The sequence below is a fragment of the Gorilla gorilla genome, chromosome 3 (assembly GCF_029281585.2).
Source record: "Gorilla gorilla gorilla isolate KB3781 chromosome 3, NHGRI_mGorGor1-v2.1_pri, whole genome shotgun sequence".
NCBI classification, from domain to species: domain Eukaryota; kingdom Metazoa; phylum Chordata; class Mammalia; order Primates; family Hominidae; genus Gorilla; species Gorilla gorilla.
In genome coordinates this window covers 89,585,468-89,602,614 of record NC_073227.2, presented here as the reverse complement: position 1 = coordinate 89,602,614, position 17,147 = coordinate 89,585,468, and the positions used below count along the sequence as shown (strand labels likewise).

The 17,147-nt window shown below is 32.9% G+C and overlaps 1 pseudogene; it reads right to left on the bottom strand.

Annotated features, from left to right (window-relative positions):
- Nucleotides 1–1,961: 1,961 nt before the first annotated feature.
- Nucleotides 1,962–15,923, bottom strand: LOC115934350 (UDP-glucuronosyltransferase 2B11-like; annotated as a pseudogene).
- Nucleotides 15,924–17,147: the final 1,224 nt, after the last annotated feature.

Sequence of the window (17,147 nt, the reverse complement as noted above, 5' to 3'; positions counted from 1 at the left end):
TGAGAATTCTTTCTTGACATCCCTGCCCCATTTTTTAATGGAGTTATTTGTGTGTGTTTTGTTAATTTGTTTAAGTTCCTTATAGATTTTTGATATTAGACCTTTATCAGATGCATAGTTGACAATTATATTCGCCCATTCTGTAAGTCATCTGTTTATTCTGTTGATAGTTACTTTTGCTGCACAGAGGTTTTTTAGTTCAGTTATGTTCTATTCTCCTGACTTTGTTCTAGGGTTTTATAGTTTTAGGATACTGTACTAGCCTATTCTCATGTTGTTACTAAAGACATACCCGAGACTGGGTAATTTATAAAGGAAAGAGGTTTAATAGATTCACAGTTACACATGGCTTGGGTGGCCTCACAATCATGACAAAAGGCAAATGAGAAGCAATGTTATGTAATACATGGAGGCAGGCAAGAAGGCTTGTGTAGGGAAACTCTCCTTTATAAAACTATAAAATCTCAAGACACTTACTCACTATCATGGGAATATCATGGAAAGATGTGCTATGATGATTCAATTACCTCTCACCAAGTTCCTCCCACAACAGGTGGGAATTATGGGAGCTACAACTCAAGATGAAATTTGGGTGAGGACACAGCCAAATCATGTAATTCTTCCCTTGGCCCCTTCCAGATATCAGGTCCTCACATATTAAAACCAATCATGCACTCCCTTCAGTTCCCCAAAGTCTTAACTAATTTCAGCATTAACTCAAAAGTCCACAGTCCAAAGTCTCATCTGGGATAAGGCAAGTCCTTTTTGCCTATGAGCCTAAAAAACAAAAGCAAGTTAGTTACTTTCTAGATACAATGAAGAAACAGGCATTGGGTAAATACACTCCTTCTAAATGGCAGAAATTGGCCAAGACAAAGGGGCTCTGTGATGCTCTGGTAGGCATCACAGTCCTACGGATATGTGATGTCATCCCCAGTGGCCCTGCTGTAAAATTCCTCTCTTTGTACTCTTTATCTTTATTTCTCAGCTGGCCAACACTTATGGAAAATAGAAGGAACCTACATCGAAATATTGAGGGCAGGTTCCCCTGATACAGACACACACACACACACACACACACACACACACACATATATATATATACACATGCATTTACATACTACACCATAGAATACTACTAAGCCATGAAAAGAAACAAACTAATGGCATTAACAGCAACTTGCATGAAGTGGAAGAGCATTATTCTAAGTGAAGTAATTCAGGAATTGAAAACTGAACATCGTAAATCGTCACTTATAAGTGGGATCTAAGCGATTAGGATGCAAAGGCATAAGGATGGTGTAATGGGCCCTAAGGATTCAGATGGGAGGGTGGGAGGGGGTGAGGGATACAAGACTATACATTCAGGGCAAGGTACACTTCTCACATGATGTGTGCACCAAAACCTCAGAAATTACCACTAAAAAACTTATCCATCTAATCAAACACCACCTGTTCCCAAATAACTATTGAAGTAATTAAAAATATGAGAATAAAATCAACCAGATAAATACTTTTAAATATACGGAAAAAATATGACTTGCTCATGAGACCAAAGATGTAGCAAAATAGTTCAATTTTACAGTAGGAAGCAGGTAACAGTGGCTATATTTCTAATTCCACATAGTTTCCACTGAGAAATGACTTAAGCTCTTAGAACAGTAAACATTTGGCCATCATTTTTAGCAAAAATGTTACAATAAAGCTGCATGCAGCATAAAAGGGAGGCAATACTACATATCTCAAAATATCAAAGGAAGAGAGAGACTTTCTATACAATTTAACTATGTAATAGTTTCTTTAGCAACAGTTAAAACAACAGAATTCTGTTCAAAATGAAGCAAATTATTCTGAGTATGTGCAAAACAGTACTGATACTGTCAGTAGACTTCTTAATGTTCTTGTGTTTATATAAAATGTGTGAAATATAGTTAAGCTGAGTAAAATTTTTTTCATGTAACGTGAATTAAAACAACAAATCTCAATATAAGTGCAACAAATTTCAATATGAGCTCATATGGCTTTATATTATTTTTTATTTTCCCTAGTGTTTTCCTCATTGCCACAAAATATCTCTAACCATTACCTGGGTGGTAAATCTCTGAAAAACAAATTTTTATTTGACAAGGTAGATTTCAAAAGATTTTTTTTTGTCATAGTTAGAAAGAAATCTTGCATCACAATCTTTGTTGCTGGAATAAACTGAAGTCATCCCATCTATCAGGTTTTCCAGCTTCAAATGTCGGACATAACTAATCTCTTTTTTCCTTCTTCACTTTTCTAGTAAACTTCCAGAAACAAAACAGACAACACTTTGTGATGATAAATGTCACAGTTGCCACACAGGCCAGCAGAAACCCAATCACATCCAAAGAGTGGTACTGGAACCAGGTGAGGTCACGGGCTGCAACTCGAAGGTGTTTGGCTCCTTTGTGGCTCATGACAAATTCAATCCAGAAGACTGCTCGATCCAGGGGCTTCACTGGTTGATCATGATGAATTCTTGATAATTTCATAACATTCTCTTTATATCTGAAGGATAAAAATAAAGATACCAACACAGAAAGCAAGTTAATTTGCCTGTAGATATCAAGTCTATGAAATGCTTTTAAAGTGTCAAATAATTCAAAGTAAATGTCGAAGAATTGACAGAGAATTTGTATATTTTAATTTGAGTCATCATAGATAGTTTGGCTTTTAAACTGGACTTTTCTAATTGACAAATATTTTTAAAGTAGAAATGGAAGGCCAGGGGAGAAACTTAGTTCTTTTCAAGCAGAGAAAATATAAGGCATTTTAATTGGTTTTTAATTGTTTAATTTTAAGTTTTTGTGGGTCCATATTAAGTGTATATATTTATGGTGTACATGAGATATTCTTTCTTGCTACAACCCAAGGCATGCATCTCTCCCTTTTTGTGGCTTCCCTCTAAGTGTTACCTCTAAGAGAGGCTTTTACTGGCCAGATTATGATGGAGCCTCTAGGATTTTCTCTATTTTCTGGGCTTATTTTCTATTTGATTCCTAGAATTTTGTAAATGATTTACATATCTCACAAAATATATATTTGAATATAAAATACAAAAGATAAATATACATACACTAAGTGAATAGTTCAAAAATGGAAGATCATCTTGAACATTATCTTGAGGTGAAGATACCAATTTAACTACTGTTCAGGTCATGGTATAGGCTATCACAACCTGCCTAGAATGACTCTTTTTTCTGAACCATTTAGTGACTACTTTTGTCCTCCAACTAAGGATTAGCCTGACTTCGAATACAACATTAGTTTTGCTTGTTTATGTAATTGAATTATATAATATGTACTCATTAGTGTCTTTTTCTTTAATGTAGCAGTTCTTAGGTAATTCCATTGCTATGTATATTCTGTTGATTGATAAACCACAGATGATGTCTTCATTTTATGATGATCAGATCTTTGGGTGGCTAATAAGTTTTGGACACTGTTGATAATTCTGTCATGAACACTCTTCTATATAGCATTAGATTTATATATTTAATTATATCTGTTGGGTATATAATTGAGAGTAGAATTGCTGAGATAAAAGTGCATGCATACTTATGATTTACTTCTTGACTTTAAATTTTTTTGGAGTGTATTTTGTTAATTTCCAAAATTTAAAGATATTTTAGTAATAGTATTTTTAGCCTCCCTTATTTCCACTATGGCTGGATCATATAGTCGTCATGATATTGAATCTTTTTATATTTCCTAAGTCTTGACTTACTGCCCACCACATATCACTACAAGTAACAATTAACTATTTGACGTACTCTAGGAAAATGTGTCTTCAATCTGGTATATACAATACATATATGTGTATTATATATGTATATGTGTGTGTGTATATCATTTTACATTTTAAGATTCCATTTGTTAACTGCGTTCTTCAAATGTTTTCTGTCCTTACTCATTATTTGCTCTTTTATTAAAAGTCTGTTTAGATTGAGTGAAAGTATTTGTATAATCACATTTAAATCTACCACTTTGTTTTATATTTCTTTTCTATTTGTCCAAGCTGGTTTGTGTTGCTTTTCAATTATTTCCCATCTTCTTTAAAGGTATATTGATCATTTGTTATGCTTCTATTTTCTTTGGGATAAAGTATTTTTAAAGTATTCCTTTAGATGATACCCTCCTTACACAAAAACTTTATTGAGAGTAGTTATAAATGCTGAATTGATGGTAGCTGGACTTTGCAAGGAATTTTTCACATTGTCATCTTTGGGGTGTGAACAAAATCAGTTATTAAAAATTTAACTTAAAATTATATTTTTTGTGCTTCAAAGACCATCATCAAAAAGTAAAAAGTTAGTGCACCCAGAATGGGAAAAAGTATTTAAAAATTATTTATCTGATTTGACCCATAATATATAAATAGTTCTTAAAACTTAATAAGACAAATAGGAAAGTTAAAAATATTCCAAGCATTGGAGTAGACATGTTTTCTAAGAAGATATATGAATGATCAATAAGCACATATAAAGATTCTCAACATCTTCAGCAGTAATGAAAATGCAATCCAAGACCAGGATGAGAGATCATTTACACCCACTAAGAAGGCTGTAACAGAGACAGAAAATAAAAGGTTTGGCAACAATGTGGAGGAATTGGAACCATGTTGTACTGATGATGGTAGTGATGAATGGAACAAGTACTTTGGAAAACAGTTTAGCAGTTCTTCATAAACATACAGTTCTCACATGAGGCAGCAGTTCACTTATAGTATCAACCCAAAAGAAAGGAAAACACGTTTATGCAAAGACATGTATATCAGTATTCCTAGTATCCACAATTGGAAACAATCAAAAGGCCAATGAATTGACAAACGAACAAATAAATTATGACATATCCATACTATAAAATATCATATAAGTGTAAAGGAAATGTATTAAAATACACAACAATATGAATTAAAATAAAAACCATAAAAAAACAACAAAAAATTAAGCTAGGTGAAATGTTATTTACACAGCACCCAAGACAGTATGATTCCATTTATATGAAATACCTAGAGAGAATAATCTATAGAGAAAGAAAAAAAATGGTGTTAGTCTAGGACTAAGCAGTCAAGAGAAGTGATTTTGCTGTCATTGAAGTTTCTTTTGTGTTGATAAAAATGTTCTAAAATTATATAATGGTGATAGTTTCATGACTCTAAACATAGTAAAATATTTGGATTTTATGGCATAAATAAGTGGATTTTAAGATATCAAAATTAAATCTCATTTTCAAGTCAGTAACATTAATGATAATAAAAATTAATTTTTCAGCAAGAAAATAGTTATATTCTAAGACATTTTGGATATTGAATTAAAACATTTTGTTATATTATTTCAAGTTTATTCTTCCTTTATACTATGGATTCATTATGTTAAAATTTTAAGAAATGTATTTTTTATATTATCTATATCATTTTAAAATTATTTTTGTTTATAAAATTGTTTCACTAACTGGTTACTCATTAGATATATGGGGTTCAAACACAATTTTTAAATAACAAATAAAAAGCAAAGCAAATTTCAGATTGGTTAAATTATTTAAATTCTTGCAAAATTACTCTCTTATAAAAAGGATGAAACTCATGCTCACTATTGACAAGAGAAGCTATCCACAAATACCACCTAGTGAAAAATATTGTTCTACTCACAAAGGATCATTAATTACTGTCTTCAGTGCATTCAACAAGTCTGTACTCGACATTGTGTGGAAGTCCAATCTAACAGCTGCTCCCTTGGCCTTCATGTGAGCAATATTATCAGGTTGATCGGCAAACAATGGAATGCCCACCATAGGGATCCCATGGTAGATTGCCTCATAGATGCCATTGGCTCCACCATGAGTTATAAAAGCTCTGGTTTTTGGATGACCTAGGATTGGATGAATTTTAGCAAAATTATTCATAGGAATAAAATGAGATGCACAATGAAAGGTTCTGAAAGTGACAGTGTTTTCTAGATAACACATTGAACTAATTTGCTATTACTTTTCAGACTTCAGACGAAAAAAACACGTGCTTGTTTAGGAGATGTAACTGAAGGCTATATGGTGTGTGTGACTTCAGACTGCAAAACGTAATGCAAGATTTCCAGTTGCACTAATGAAAAGTGCATTCTAGATTTTTTAAATGTGCATAAATGAGGACAGCAAAGAGGCATGAAACGAAGTGTTAATTTAAGTACAGTCACAGAGTGTGATATGTGGGGTGTGCAAGGCAGCAGGCAGTGGGTTGTTGGTAGTGCTAGGATTGAGGAAAGACAGGTTACACTTCATCATGAAATGTGTCATTACTTTAAGATTAAGATTAGGAATTTAGTCCTCCAGAAAATACAGAGTCACTGATGATAGAAGAGCTATTATATTTAGTGGCGTTTGAAATAACCCTGCAGGAGAGGAGAAAACAGGTGTAAAGTTGTAGAAATAGGAGACAGAGAGAGAGCCCAGAAAGATACTGAAAAATTCTGTGAGATATAATAACACCTGAAATAAAGATTCTCTCTGATTCTGACCATAAAGAATGTGAGTGTATATCATAAAATGCCAACAATTATAGCATATCCTTTTCCCCCTAGGACTGGAAAATAAATATAAAGAAGTTCCTTTTTGTTTTCCTATAAGAAATATTCAATAAGCATGTTTCAAGATGAACTATTAACACTCTAATGTGCAGTTACTAATATATCCAGTATTTGTTCACCAGAGTGTTACCTAGAAGGTCATTCTGGGGTATCCACTTGTACAGCCGAGTATTGAGACCTAAGGCATCTGGTTTATTCCCATCAAATCTCCACAGAACCTGTTACAGTAAAGAGAATATCTTATTCCATGAGTGGAACTCAAAAATTGTAGAATGTTAGAACTGTAAAAAGGGTAGGAATGAGATCAAGGGATGTTAGTAAATAAATCTACTCAAAGACTGATGTAAAAAGAATACTCACATTTTATTTTCTTAACTTTTATAATGATTTAGATATATAAGAAACCATGATTTTCCAAAATAGTACCTTAGAAAAATAAGATTATCAATGAAAAGTTCAAGTATTTAAAAAATTGTTACACTTTTTAAAAGAAGACCTACCTGCGGCCAACCATCATATGAAGAAAAATAACTTAACATCACAGATCATTAGAGAAATTCAAATCAAAACCATAAAGAGATAGCATCTCACACCAGTCAGAATGGCCATTATTAAAAATTCAAAAAATATCATGATGTTGGCAAGGCTGTATAGAAAAGGAATGCTTATGCTCTGTTGGTTGGAATGTAAGTTAGTTCAACCATTGTGGAAGACAGTGTGGCCATTCCTCAGAAACCTAGAGGCAAAAATACCATGAAACCCAGCAATCGCATTACTGGGTATATAACCAAAGGACTATAACTTGTTCTTTTATAAAGATCCATGAACATATATGTTAGTTGCAGTACTATTCACAATAACAAGGACATGCAGTCAACCTAAATGACCATCAATTATGGAATGAATAAAGAAAATATGGCATATAGACACTACAGAATATTTTGCAGCCATAAAAAAACAAAAATATGTATTTTGCAGAGATAAGGATGGAGCTGGAGGCCGTTGGCCTTAGAAAACTAACATAGGAATTGAAATCCAAATGTGACATGTCCTCACTTATGAGTGGAAGCTAAAAGATGAGAACATGTGGACACATAGATGGCAACAACATACACTGAGATGTATAGGAGGGTGGAGGGTGGGAGGAAAGGGAGGATCAGGTAAAATAATAAATGAATATTAGTCTTAATACCTGGGTGATGAGACAATTAGTACAACAAACCCCCATGACACAAGTTTACCTATGTAAAAAACCTGCACATGTACTCCTGAACTCAAAAGTAAAAATTAAAAGTTAAATTAATTTAATTTAAAAAATAAAAATATTCTAAAAAAAGTATAAAAAATTATAGGGAGTCATTGTAATTCTAGTGTAATAAAACAGTAACTATTTAGTAATGACCTATACGTTTTTTATGTATTTTATATCGTTTTCATCTCCAAATTTAATTGCAGTGTATTCATTTGTTTTTGAATAATAAGAGAAGTAGTTTAAATATATCTACTTGTCGGTAGATTATTATATTAGAGCCTGTTGTCCTTTGATTGACAAAATAGCAAGTCTATAAAATAAGCTACTTATAAGAAATAAATAAATGCTGCCAGGGTTTTATGTATAACTTCATTGGAATTACAAATTATCAAGCACTACTTCCAAGAAAAATTTCAAGTGACAATTTTTGACACAAATTCAGAATATTACCAGTATTCCTAATTATGGATTTTTTTTTGGCCTAGAAATGAGGAACCTGTTGGTATCATGAATACAAATAAAGCTGTTGAATAAACTCAAAATTGTATTTTGCTGAATTTGGTCAACTGATTATTAACACTTAGACAACGTGCTACAAACTTTGACAACAGTGATTAATATGTTCTGCTATAGCCAAGACATTTTTATGTTTAAGTTACTAATTTTGAAACTCCAAAGCAGTCCTCACAAACTGAACAATAATTTACAGTGTTTAACTTTTATTTGCTACATCAGTGTTAAAGTAACTCAGGTTTCAGCAAAAAGTTAGAGGTCATTACAAGAAAGCTTTATCAGATACGAAATTAAAAAGTAATTCACAAATACACAAAGGTCCCTGGTTTATTTTATATAGAAGAAAATATATTCCTACTATGTTCTATGGAGGGGACATCTGAACCTGTTCCCCCGCTTGGCTTCCTTCTGTTTGACTCCTTTCTAGATTTCCTTCTGCTGCCTCCATTGGGAGGAGTTGTTAATCTGGTAGTTAGTGCTGAGTCCTTGTGGGGCCACATTTTATACTGGACAGGATCCACCTTCAGGTCGGGATCCATCTCCATCCTTTCTCTTTCATCTTCCTGCTTCAGGCAGTGTTCTCTATTTGTTGTCACATATTTCACATAAGCATTTGACTTAAAGTACAAACAGAAATAGTACATTCCTTAATTGTAAACATTCACCAAGAGCTTCCAGAGTACAATAAGTAATAGAGATGGCCCAAGAGTAAGTCAAATCTTCTTCACTCATTGGATACTGCTGAGATTAGGAAAACAGCTTTGAAGAAAATGATCATAAGTCTTCCTTGTATTTCTACAAAGACACAGTTCTGGATATATATTTTTAGTTGAAAACACCTAAAAGTCATTCTAAAGACTACATTAAGCACCATTTTCACCTACCTGAAATATATTGAGTTAATTTCAGCAGTATGTATGACTGCTAATATCAGAAATTAAAAATAACCATGAGTCTCAAGTTCCCTTTTGTGGATACATACGGGGTACTGAGTTCCCATTGGTACTAAAGGAACCACTCAGGCGTACCAAGGGCAGTAACTCCCCCAGGGCCACATGTAACCACTAAGTCTGAGGCACAACTATTACTTGTGTCGGTGGAAGCTATACAAGCATATTTAAGGCTGTATTTGGCTGTAAAGAGTTCAATCTACTCTTAATATTCTTTCTATATAGATCTCAAGCCTCTTTCAGTAGTTTTCCACACCAGTAAGGCACTTTATCTTACCTTTTGTGGGATCTTGGCAAGGGCTGTTGCAATTACATTGGCCCTTTCTGCTGTCATGTTTCTTATCATTGACCCCAGAGAAAACACCACAACACCATTTTCTCCAGAGCTCTGTACAAACTCCTCCATTTCCTGTGAAAAAAAATTGTTTCATCACAAAAGAGTATCACCACAGCAGGCACTACTGAAAGAATTTGTACCAAATATTAAAGAGAGAAAATCAAGTATTTTGAGGAATTATTGGAGTAAATAATACTTTTTAACTGACTCAATCACTCAGTTTCTTTGCAAGAAGATGTTTGAGATAGTTGGCCTCTGTTAAGGATATTTGTGTAAATATGTGTGTATAGGTATGTATGTGTCTACATGTGTGTAGTGGAGAAAAGAAATGGAGCTATTACATTGTAGTCAGGGAGATAATGTTAAAAAAATACCCAGACTCTTCACTTATAATACTATAATTACTAATGTAAGTTCTTGGAAAAGTGGCACCACTAGGCTTTAATCCTATATTTTTGTTCTACTAAATCACTTGTGTTTATTTCAGGCAGGTTTTCTGTAGAATTCTTTTAGTTTGAAGCCATTATTGGTTTACTTCCCTAAATATGAGCACTGAGGAAAAGCTATTCACAGTTGGGATAATTTGATATCTACATTTATGTTCCTCTACAATGCTTTATGCTTCACTTAAAGTTTGTCAGAGTTTTCCAGTAGTTTTTCAAAAAATGAAAATAAAAGCTGGTGGTTAAGAATCACTGACATTCCTGAGTCTTGTACTGTGATATGGAATTTTTATGAATCAGTCCTGAGAGTCTCATTTATCACACAGAATTGTAGAGTTTATAGTTAGTTGTTGAATAATTGTACCTTTCAGGTTATTGTTCAGGTGGAGCACCTATTGCCCTGAAATCACACTGTTAAATTGATGTGCTGTTTATAACTGCATGTGAGGAAGTCTCATCATCACTTTGTTGTGTCTCAGAGGCAGCACTTGCACCAGAATAGAAGAGGCCACCAGGCCTTTCTGCAGGGGAGATCTTGCCTCTCTTTTGAGTAGCTCACGCACACCACATTACACTCCTGGTGAAGATGTGCTTGGCTGCAACTGATTGAGAATTATTCTGACTTGAGTTCCCCAATGTATACCAATATTTAAATTTAAATATTTTCAGATTTAATCATTGGGGTAAAACTTTTCCAAATGGTTTTTAACAAAACAAAGAAAAAAATGTCTAAATGTAAACAGTGGACCACATATGGCAGAGCGTTTTTTAAAGTATGATTTTTAATCTTACGTTAACGTGAGAGTCCTTGTACTACTATTCCACGTAATACCTGGGGCTTCTAGGTGTTGTGTGTGATTGCAGTCACCTGTAGCCACATTTAATGTAACTTGTTTTCAGTGTTTCATCTCACTGGCTTGATATCACAGCCTTGTTTTTCTACCCAGTGTTGAAGGAATCTAACCTCTGTTTAGAGATTCATCACTGATATGGACTGGTTGTTTCTCCTTTAGTGATAATATTATAAAAATAATACAAAATTAATGTAAGAAATTGTATAAAAGTATGAAAAGTTTTTTAAAAATAATTTTTCTAAAACTTCTACCTAGAGATATTATTTATAGAAAATATGTTTTTCTATTATGGATTTTGTCCTATTTATATAGGTCAATGTATACATGTGACACTTATTGAGAAAATTTTAATCTTATTGTATATACATTTTATCCTGCAAAAACTTGCCACCTTGTTATATTTATCATTTTCTAACTCTATTTGTATTATGGCTGATGGTGTAATTGAACATTTCATTGATAAAATTATTTTAATGCTATTGTATGCACATAAGTTTTAATCATTCTTTCATGTAAGATTTTGGATTACTTCTAATGTTAATTTTGTGAATATTTTCCATAAGGTTTAATAGGTGCACCTTGATTTTTTTTATGATTTCATGTGAATATATTATAAAATTAATAACAATATGCATTTTTAAAACACGATGCATTTTGTCACGTGTCTTATTCTCTTAAAATATATAGAAATTATCTGAGAATGTAATATATAATTGAAAAGAAAGCAACCTGTGTTAGCAATTATTTTACATAATAAACAGTTAAATAACTGGCTTCATAACCGTTGACTTGCATTCAAAGCTTTCTGCAAGTTAATAACAAGACCTAGTATTAGTAATTACCACTATTGTACTACTAGTCAACCTTTTTTCTTGTCCTTTTACACCTCCTACTCTCTTCCTCCTCCTATTCGCACTGTCAGTTTCCCTTAATGTGAATGGGGAAATCTTTCAAGAGTAGTGTAGAGTGACATAGATTTTTCATTAGTCTTTACCTCAGCTTTTGTCTCTTGAGAAAGTGACTATATAAAGCCCATACAATTTGCATTAAACATAGATAGTGAGTTTTAACAATGGAATAACATCTCAGTTTTATGTAAGCAAACATGTTCTTTTAAGAGGTTGAGTAATAATGCATTGAAGAAGGCTTACTTTGTACATATGTCTTAAAATGTGATATTAATTTAAAATATATGAGATTTTTGTGTTCTTTCAAAAGGAATATAATCTTATATGCTGACAGAATTTTTTTTCATATTGAAACTAAGGGCACTATTCAGCTACAAGTGGTAGAAATTATTTGGTCTTTATTATACGTGCATTGTTCACTATCTCTGTGCTTCTCTGTCAGGCACCTATGATGTTGAGACAAGTTCCCCCAGGAAGCTTTACTGAGTTGCTTGTCACAAGGCAGACATCATCTGCTCTAATAGGGTATGTTTATGCTCTAAAATGTAAAATTCTGGGATCTCAATGCAGAAATGATTTAAATGCTTTATTAAAGTCAAGTGAACCCTGGGTTTGTCTGCACATATTTAAGGCACACAGTTATATTGTTGAGGAAGTGTTTTAAGCTGGAATACTGGTGAAGATCCTTATTACTTATGGTAGAATTTTAGAATTTCAACTAGCTCAACTTGTTGTCACAATTGATATGTCTAATTTTAATCAAGTCCACAGGGTATCTGTCATCTATGACTTTCCAAGAGTATATAACCTTGATGTGCTGAATAATCTGGTTCTCTTAAATGAGGAATGATATCTCAAGTGACTTGCACATGTTAAGCAGTTAGTAGTATTAGTAATAAAATAACCATAATTGCAAAATTAATAACATTTCTGAGTCACTGACTGTATGCCACAGACATTTTAAGTGTTTTGTCTGTTTTAATATTTTTTCCACACAACACAATATGAAGTTGGCACTATTTCTGTAAATGTGGGCATAATGATTTCTATCAACATTCTAGTCCACTTTTCCATCATCTGCTACCTGAATCCATGCAAAATTTCCTGAATGGTTGGCTCTTTACAGTGTGGCCCTTCTGTAATTTAATCCATTGAATATCTTGGAGGCTTTTCTTAAAAAAGAGAATAATTTCATATATATTTATTTCTTAACTCTTTTTAGTAGTTTTTCAATATTCTTAACAAATATTTCCACTCCTAATATGTATCTGGCTCTAATTTACCTCTTAGTATCATCTGATTCTTAGTCATTCCCTGAAAACAAAACCTGAGGACTTGAGAACTGTCCTGACCACTTTATCTGCTTTCCCTTTTTGTCTGCCTCTCCCCATCATTATTTTACCTATTCCTGCATATTGTGTAGCCCTCATCTTACTAATCAGTGACTCCAGGATACTTTCTATTATCTCCACTGATGCTTTCTTGACATTGGGTTTTTCCTTGAGATAATAGTTTTTTATAACATTTTCATTAATTACTTTTCTATATTTCAAAGTAGAATGTAAGATATGTGGGGACAGAAACTGTGTCTATTTTCTTCTCTGAAATTTCTGCACTTACTTGGGTTTTGTGCTAATCCCTTTATAAATATTCTTTGAATGAATGACCAATACCTTCTTAGGTGTTGCATAATCAAGACCTTACTTTAATCAACCCTATTTTCAAAGTCTCCTTACTCTTCCTCTCTATTTGTAATATGCATAAAACTCACATACGTGTGATGGTATTAACATATACATGAGTTTCTAATTGGTATCTGCTTTACACCACCTACTTCCCATCTTTCTTTCAGTGTAAGTCAGACATTCTGAATGAAGACTATAGACTCATTTCTACTGAAACTTCGAAGCCAACAAAATAAAACCAACGAAAGTATGTTTACCTTAGGTAGGGGTTTGGCAGGTTTGCAGTGGAGTCCTCCAACAAAATCAACGTTTGGTAAGAATGGATGAGGAAATTGAAAATTCCAGGAGTTTCGCATAAGCCGTATGTCAGCTTTCCCCATTGTCTCAAATAAGGTAGTGGGTCTTCCTGAGAGGAATAAAGAAAAGAAAAAGTGGATGACATAAGATAATTACTTTACATAACTTTCTGAAAGGGGTTAGAATAATGTAGGCAAAGATGTAGGTAAAGTTTGTGTGCTTTGAAAAATATATACATACATTCATATATATGAATAATATATTTTTTATGTATTATATATTTTGCACATGTTTATTTATAAGAAAGGCAAAGTAGTGGAAGAATTATGAGGTTAAGCGACATCTCTAATGTCAAGTCAGTATACTCACAATTATTAAAATAAGTCATAGATAATTAAACATCAATTTATTTTCTCTTTAAAGCTTCAATAGTAGCATATAGATATTTAAACAACTCTTTGAGCTCCATAATCAATTAATTCTACTGTACCCATAAAACCAATTTTCTAACAGTCTAGTTTACACAACACATTAAGTTAATCCTTTTATCTTTGGTTCTTCAAGTGAACTCTGGACTATTTTGAGAGTATGGCAGAAATCCTTGTACCAACTACTCATTTGGATTTGAGCTAAGATCTTAATAATATTATCTTTTAAGTAAATATATTTGTAAATTATAGCTAGATATTTTTGAGAAATTATTGAAATAGTGATCTGTACTCAAACTTAATCTGTCTCATATTTTTTAATAAAGAGACATAGTTTCAAATAAACTATATAGATCTAACAACCTTCACACTTCAACAAGATAATTGGACTTCAAATGAATGAATTCCAATTTTTTAGTGAGGGAGTATAGAAACATTAGAAACTTCAAATTACCCTTATTGATTTTTGCATCTGAGATGTAGAAATTATCTCTCTCTACTGTGAAGGAAACCTTCTGGTAACATGGGAATATCTTTTAATTTCTAAATAAGAAAACTGAGGTTTACAAGGAAAAATTTCTGCCATTTTATAGATAGTTGTAGAAAAACGTGTAATTACTCATTCTAAATCTATACATTGGGTAAGATGTTACTTGATGGATTTTACTGTTTTTAAGATCTAAAACATTATATAGTAAAACAGATGTGTAATCGCTTAAAGTCTTAGGTGTACTAATATATAGGTTTATGATTTCCTGGGGTGTTCTGTATGAGTGATGACCACAGGGTTTTAAGAGACCCTATAATTTAAGCTTTTCTATAATATTTGTGAGATTGATGGAACATCTTGTATTTTCATTTCATAAATTCACTTAACAAAAACTCCACTTCCGTGACTTTATGGCTTTATATAAGCTCTGCTTCAAATTCTTACCTAAAACTTCACTGTAAAACTGATCCCACTTCTTCATATCACACATTTGGAACCAAAAGTCAAAATAAAGCACATAGATCATATTTTTTACCCTCTCCATGAAAGTCATTTGATCACTTAATTTTGACATAACAATAGGTATGTAGGAAGGAGGGAAAATCAGTCCTCCACTATGCCTTTCAATTGTGTAGCCATGAGTGAAGAAGAGACTGTACACAAAGGGTATGTTAAATAGCTCAGCCAGCAGCTCACCACAAGGAAAAAAGCATCTGCAAAAATGATGTCAAATCTTGATTCTTGTAGTTTTTTCATAAGTTTCTTATTTGAAACTACATCTTTACAGAAGTTTCTAAATATGTCACATAATTCCCACAGGATTTCTTGTTCTTGTGAAAAATATAACCAAAAGCTATCTTTTCGAATGTCTGACCATCTCTTAACCTGTTGCATGATGATATTCTCAAATTCAGTTTTAGTTAAAGATGTAGGATAAACTTCAAATTTAAGAGTGGATGCATCATTGGGATCAAAAAGAATGGAAGCTGAAGATGCCAGTACAGTCACCTCATGACCTCTCTGAACAAGCTCTTTCAGGATTGTCTTCATATTCATCCAAAGGCTGTATTCTGTGGCCCACACCAGCACCTTTCCACAACTCCCAGAGCTAAAGTAACAACTGAGATGTATCAGCAGAAGAACTGATGTCCATTTCAGAGCCATCCTGGTGCAATGTGATAATTCTTTTCAAGTCACTGTTTCTTCCTCATACTTATATACAGAGATAAATCAATCAAGTTAAAACATAACTCCTTCAATTCAAAGTAAATACATTATATGAACATCCTGAGTCCATGGATGGCAAGAAGACAAACAAAGTTCGATTACTTCATATTTACTCAAGGATGTTTGATGTTTCTTGTATGTTTATACTCGCTGTCATCCACCTCAGATTATGACCTTGCAAGTACCCTGTTTTATGTAACCTATTTTATAATAGTGTCAAGAACAGTGGCAAGTGACAGAGTCCTACAGGGACCTTGACACAGAATAAGAGATGAAGTGACTGTACAATGCAAATAGCATTTTTGAATATCGTGGTTCAAGGAATATCTTGTAAAACTTTGTTGAAGTATAATCCAAATACCGTACGATTCATCAATTATTATTTAAAATTAAGTATTTCCTTGTAAATTCACAGATTTGTGCATCCAACATAACAATGAGTTTTATCTAAAAAAAAAAATCCTGTATATTAGCTCCCTTCTCCCCACTGAGTTTCTGCATCCATCCTGCACTGGGCAACTAGTAATCTAATTTCTCCCTCTACAAATACACCTATTCAGGATCTTTTTAAATATAAATGAAACTATACAATATGTGGACTTTTGTGGTTGGCTTCTTTTATTTAGTTTAATGTTTTTAAAGGACCGACCATAGAATAGTGTAAATAAGGACTTCGTGTCTATTGCCAAATAGTATCAGATGCTATTTATAAACACAATTTATTTATTCATTTCTCAGTTGATGGATATTGATTTTCTTCCACTTTTGGCCATTATGAATAGCATTGATTAACATTCATGTGCATCATTTCTGTGGACATGTTTTTATTTTTCTTGGGGATATGCCTAGAAAGGCAATTACTGAATTATGTGGTAAATGTAAGTGTAATCTTTTGAGGAATTGCTAGACTTTTTCACAGTGGGTGAATAATTTTCTATTCTCACCAACAACGTATGAGGGTTTCAATGTCTCCACAACCTTGCCAACCCTTGTCTTTCACATAACCAAAAAGGTTATTTTGTATTTCAATTTATAAACACCACTCCAACAGACACAAAAAAGGAAGGTTTCCTTCCACATATTGGAGGGAAAAGTGAATAAATTAAACACTAACTTACCTAATACTTCACTGTAAAACTGATCCCACTTCTTTTTGTTAAA